The sequence below is a fragment of the Theropithecus gelada genome, chromosome 12 (assembly GCF_003255815.1).
Source record: "Theropithecus gelada isolate Dixy chromosome 12, Tgel_1.0, whole genome shotgun sequence".
Taxonomy (NCBI): domain Eukaryota; kingdom Metazoa; phylum Chordata; class Mammalia; order Primates; family Cercopithecidae; genus Theropithecus; species Theropithecus gelada.
Window position 1 is genome coordinate 29,033,800 of NC_037680.1, and position 6,593 is coordinate 29,040,392.

General features: G+C 38.2%; 1 long non-coding RNA gene across 1 annotated transcript in view; it reads right to left on the minus strand.

Annotated features, from left to right (window-relative positions):
* The window catches only part of LOC112636757, a 34,812-nt gene extending 32,008 nt beyond the window's left edge, over positions 1 to 2,804 (minus strand). Inside the window, exon 1 of the long non-coding RNA XR_003122237.1 lies at positions 2,570 to 2,804. This is a non-coding gene — a long non-coding RNA (uncharacterized LOC112636757). The remainder of the gene's footprint in view (positions 1 to 2,569) is intronic.
* Between the last annotated feature and the right edge of the window lie 3,789 nt (positions 2,805 to 6,593).

Below are 6,593 nucleotides of genomic sequence, written 5' to 3' on the forward strand. Positions count from 1 at the left end.
ACTCTTTGGCTACCAGTGATCCTTTATGCCTGTCCCTTGGGGGACTTAGGAAGGACAAAGAAGAGACAAGAATCAGTGTAACATTTAAACAACAGTGCAACCGTGCTGTGACAGCCATCTCATCGTGATGTCCTAAGTAGCCAGTGTTTCCTTCACAACACGACAATGGTAAACAAAGATGTTTTCTGGGTGGCTGAAGCAAATGTGATTTTTATGCTCAGACCATCCCCCTGCCCTTAAGCCCCTACCATGGTTAAAAAAATTTTTTTTTCTTTTTTTTTTTTGCTATGAATTTTCTACATGGAGATAGGTGAAATGAGACATTATTTTCTTCTTCTGTTTATTTTCTATGTTACACAATTTCAAGATGCTGGAAATTTTGTTGAAACACTACTCACTGCAGAGAATATAAGCTTGCATATTGAATTCTAAAATCCCCCTGTTGTGTGGCATTGCTAAGAATGCAGGAGGGGAAGTTCTGTTGTGTGAAATCCCAGGGTTATGACAAGTTTGACAAGATGAGCTTGATTGACCTTACCTCATGTGGTCACACAGGCAAATCTACCATCGAGGTTCTCAAAAACAGATAAGGCAGATGAGGAATGGCCCTCTAGAGATGAACACTGATTTGTTGTAACCTGAGTAGAAAAAATAAATCTGGGAGATTTTAAAACATCGTTTAATGAGTAAAATAATGCGATGTGAAGAATGATGGGGTTTTATAATTCCTCTCTAAGCCCCACGGTAAAAATTACAAATCATCATTGTTTAGTAAAAATCGGATGCATTTTTTAAAAATTCAACTGGAGCAGGAGGATGGGAAGAAGTATATTCATTAAAATGTTTATTGGTGAGCTGTGGCTGTTTTTCATGAGCCACTGACATCTATTCTAATACACAGACAAAGAAAATCCTCAAAGGCAATGCTCAATGAGATCTTGGCAATATTTTTCACTTAGGAAGGATTAATTTCTATGAAGGAAAGCTTTTTAGAAACATGAAATAATGAGCTCTAAATGTATGTCCTTGTCAGGCACATTAGCACAAATGGCTTGGACTATTTCCTAGAGGAAATTAGATGCTTTGTGGGATGCAGGAGTAGAGGGAGTACATTTTGATTGGAGTCAAGATTGGGAAAAAATGATTGGGATTTAGGATTGAGTGAAGGTGAACCTGAATGATCCTCAACTAACAAGCCTGAGTCAAAGACTCTGATCTGTAGAGAGAATAAACTGCAAAGGAGAAGCAACTAGAGACCAGCGTTGTATAAACCCTCCTGTCCAGGATAGAGCTAATTTCTCTGCCTGCTGAATTACAGCCTAAAAATGCAAATTCAGTTATTTGCAAGCTATGTTTCCCAGTCAAACTACTAAAACCCAATTCTATGATTACAAAGAAAGGGAGAAAGACAGAGGTTGCCTTTTGGCATCTAAAAACACATGTCTCCCACTACTCAATTGTGACTGCTCAGAGAGAACAACTCTCTGTCAATGGAAACTGAGAGGTTGTGGGAAAAATAATGTGATGATGGGCAACAAGATGGCAGAAAGGAAGAGAGCAGTTCATAGAGATAAGAAGTGATCAGAGAAAAGAAAAACAAGAATTCAATCGTTTCCAAATGTCTTGTCTGTTTCTTCTTTTATCCTGTCTCCTCTCCACCTACCCTTCCATGATTGCTGCAGGTATACACATAGAGTACTTTAATTTGTGAACATCTGTTCATCCAATTTGAATTCCATATTCTCTAGGGGAAATTCTGTGATGCAATGAGCATAAAATGAGTTGCAGAACCATTAGTAGCAACAAAGGTGGGGAGGGGGTCTCTTACCTGAGGTGCTGCTTTGAAAACATCTTCTAATATTCTTGGCTTTCCTAACGAAGTGCTATCACCTCTGCAGATGGTAAAATTATGTATGTATTTTGTGGAATTCCCTTAGCAAGGACGCTTTCATTGGGGGAGTTTAATAAGAATGATATTCTTTGGTGGAAAAAAGAACACTGGCTACTTATGATATCACACTGAGATGGCTGTAGCACGATTGCAGTGTTGTTTAAGTGTTACATTGATTTTTGTCTCTTCTCTGTCCTTCCTAAGTCCCCTGAGGGGTAGGCAAAAAGGATTGCTGGTAGCCTTTCCCCACTGCAACCTGTAAATTTAATTCAATAGGATCTCACTGAAATCTGAACATTTAAGTCCAAGTAAATATTACCTGAAAGTTATTTTTAAAGGGCTACATGAATTTTTAAATTATGCTAAAAGATTGAGAATCATAATGAAGAAACATGTTTTTAAGGGAGATTTAAAAGGAGGAAACATTGTCTAGTCCAACTCTAAACTCCTGCCCTTCTCCATAGTCAACACATTTACCAAAAGCCAGAAGCATACATAATTTCTACTAATTTTCAGAGAAAAAATAAAAATTCATACTACAGTTATATAACTTATTATCTAAATTTGGACATTAAAAAATATAAATGGGAATTTTTAAAACATCTATTAAAACAACAGGCATAACCTAGAACTGTCCTAAGCAAACTAGATAACTAGAAGTATAGCCGCCCTACTTACCTTCATCCTATAGATGTGCACAGTTAGTGCTGGAACCATTGCTACAAATCCTTCTCCAGCTTGGTGGAGAAATCACTATGGAACTGGCACATTGCTGCTGAGTCATCCTCTCCTTCACTTCATAACTCATCATCTAAATGTGTTTCTATATTTTCAGAAAGTTGAGGCTCAGGAAAAGTAAGCAACCTTCTCTCTACCTCACAGCAACCTATGCGCTATACTTCCCTTATCTTTTATAAGTATAAAAGATCTAGAGTTTCTAGATCCTCAGGAATGTTCCCCATGGCTCCCCTGACATGAATTATGACATCACTAACACTCCCAGGGATGTAGTTTGAAGAGTATAATTTTTTTCCCCTAGTGCTCAGTACTTATACTAATTTCTAGATCTCAAGACCTGATCGTCTTGAGCACTGTCATATTCAGAGTGATCCTCAACAATGAAGTTTTAATATTTCTTTCTTGATAATAGGAGATAAACTATATATGTGTTTCAGTATACTCATGGAGGTAAAGTCTTTTAACAAGCCCAAGTTAAGGAACTGTGGTTATCAACATTGTTTCTAGATGATGGCTTCTTTTTCTCCTTCTTGAATGGAGTTTAATGTTGTTAGTGTTCAGAGAGAAAGGTCTAACATTTAGGACTCTTGGCCCTTCCAAACTTCCTTCCCTTAAGAGCAATGCCAGGAATAAACTTTTAAGAACAGAGGGGCAAACTAACAGTAAAGGCACAAGGGGCAAAGCTTAAGCTGAGTCTTAAGGGACTAATTTTCCTCATCTTTAGAATACTGCATAGACAGAGGTTCCACAGCATTTAGGAGAATATTGAAAACTGGGAGCTTCTGCAGGATGGGTGAGGAATTCGTGAGGACTGGCACCGAAGGAGCCCGAGTAACACGCTAAAGAGCTAGACTTTATTCTGTGTCCACTAGGGAATAGCTGAAGAATGTTGAGCAAGAGAGAGATGTATATATAGTAAGCACCTTTTAAAAAGAAGTCAGGTGACTTTGAAGAGCTGGATTGTAGGGTGTAACATGATGCCAGAAGAGTAGCTAGGAGGCTCTTGGCAAAGCTTGGATAAGAGGACAGATCTGAGCTAAATATCTGACTGAGAAGATTGATAGAAATGCATGAATCAGCAAGAGATTCAGGTACTAAACTTATAGGTCTAGGTTTTTGCAATATATATATGTGTGTGTGTGTGTGTGTGTGTGTGTATAAAATATAGAAACTATACAGAACCACTTAAGGAAGCATTGTATTACCAAAAATAGAAAAGGAGATGACTAGCAGATTTCTGGCTATGGAAACAGGGCAGTTGGCGGCATTTTAAACCGAGGTAAGGATTACTGAAGAAAGAGGGACTATTGGTAAGGAATGAGTAAAAATAGTAAGTTAAATATGAATGTATTTCATTTATTCATATGACACTGGACACAGATGTCCAGAAACTTATTAATAAGTGTCATCAAGTAAAATGCTCTTCATTAAATGCATGATAATACTAAGATTAAGAGGAATCAAGTAAATTTAGAAAGATCACCCAAAGTCTTACAGAGCTGGAATTGAAACACGAAGCTTTTTGAGAGTCAACCCAGAAACTTTCTCTGAGTCAAAGCTTACCATGTCTTGCTGTTGTTTAGTTAGTTAAAAGAAAAGTTGGTTGACTTAATAACAGGATTTTAATTCCAGGAAGAATTTTGCTTGAGTGTTGCCTTTTTGCCTGAGTTATTGCTATGTATGCTAGCTGTGTTTCCCCATTAATTGCATTTAGAAATTGTATAAATCCTGCTTCTGGAGCAAAATTCTATAAGAAGATGACACACCTCTGTGCTGTCAGAGGATCCTGAGAGGGTTTCTAAAGGCTATTGCTGAAGGCAGTCATAATGTTCAGTTTGGGTGTCCCCATTTCCTCTTTTATTTTATTCTGTTCAGCTGTGTTGGAATCAAGCAGAGGAAGTAACCCAAAGTGCATCTGGTTTAGAAGGATTCTCAAACTTCCCTCTCCAACATCTGCCTTGCGATGGGATCATTAAACAAAAGGTGACCTCACAAATAGCCCTTTGTCAAACAAGCAGCCTGTTTTTCTCATGAGAAATGCCCTTTTGCCTAATGTGGGTGTTGAAACTGTCGCTCATCAAAAGTAAAGTGTCTGCCCCTCATGGGTGAGCACTAGTGATGGGAATGTGACTAGTTCTGCAAAGTGAAAGCAGATGTTTGCAGAGAGGAGTCAACATTGAGAAAGTGTTTTAGGATCACATAAAAATATTGTTAATAAAATATTACTTTTTTAAGAAACAAAAAGTCCACAACTGATCTTTCAGGCTTCAGTGAGGGCTGTTTATAAGATTTCAAAGGGTATTTTTCACAGTTGTTTCCATCCCAATGATTCTAAAATGATCCTTATTTAAAGTTATGGTGACTCAATGACATTTCTTTGGTTGTTTTGTTGTTTGAAGGTTATTAGAAAATGGCAACATCTTGGTATATTAGGTTCGATTTTAGTCAGTGGTATATTTTCATCATCCCATTTTTATAAGTATCAAAACATGTTCTAGATATTTAGATTGATATCAGACAGTGGCTTTGTTCAAGTTGGATGAGCCAAACAGGACTTGCACATTTTAAGATGTTGGTTTTGACTTATACTTTGTAAGTCTCTTTGTCTTTGACTTTTGCCCATGAATTTCTGCTTAGCTAGAAAATACTGTGTGTTTGGTATTTTGTTGTTGTTTGGTTTTACTTTGTGTTGTTTGCTATAGTTAAGACAAACGTAGATGTTCAATGTATAACCTTGTTGTTTTGGGGTAAATTCTTTGGCTGAATCACTCCACACCAAATGCACAAACCTGTATATATCCACCTGGAAGCATGTCTCTACTTTAGAGTGATACAATCTTGACCTGTAACAAGTCTTTCTTTCCACTCGTGACATCAAGGTTATGAGTCCCACAATCACTTTAGTTGATGGAGTTCTCCACAATGTGTTTCAGGGCCTGGTAGTTAGGACTATGTTCCTACATTAGCCTCTGTGAGTGGCATGCTTACTGAAATGTGCACCAGTGGCTCTGATCTCTTTAATCACATGAGGGAAGGGAAGGGGAGAGAGAGGGAAGGCTCTGTGATTATCTGATTCCCATGGAAGTTTTCCTTGTTTTGTTGCTGGAGCACTACAAGGCAAATGCTACTCACTTCTTTTAAGAAATCCCAGCTGCAGAGGAGCTGCTGACCACAACAGGGTCTGTTGCCAAAACACTCTACTGGAGTGCTGCTGTGGCCTAGAAATAGCTGCAAATAATGAGAAGTTCTCAGAAAAAAAGAAAAAAGAAAAATGAAAGCTCATGGAAATATTTTAAGATAAAAGGAGTCTTATCTGTGGTTATGTATATACAAACACAGTTTGTGGGTTTGGAGACCAAGGCCATACTTTTGTTCATACTGTTCAGGCTCCTTTGTTCTAGCTGGATTAGGGAAACTTTTTCTGTTGGCTTAGATGACATCAGGTCTTAACTGGTGGCTCTGTAGTATTTTATTTTTAAAATGCACAAAGTATAAAAAGGTAAGCGGCACTTAATAATTTGGTTACTGTATTAGTCCATTCTCACATTGCTATAAAGAACTACCTGGTATTAGGTAATTTACGAAGAAAGGAGGTTTAATTCACAAACAGTTCCACAGGCTGTACAGGAAGTGTGGCTGGGGAGGCCTCAGGAAACTAACAATCATGGCAGAAGGCAAAATGGAAGCCAGCATGTCCTACCTGACTGGAGCAGGAAGAATAGAGAGAAAGGGGAGGTGCTACACATTTTGCAACAACCAGATCTCAGGAGGACTCACTCACTGCCATGGGTAAAACAAGGGCAAAGTCCAGCCCTGTGATCCAATCACCTCCCACCAGGTCCCCCCTCCAACAATTGGGATTATGATTCAACATGAGATTTGGGAGGGGACATAATTACAAACCATATCAGTTACCTTTTATAGAGAAGGTAAACTTTGATATCATAGCTGTGGTTAGAATATA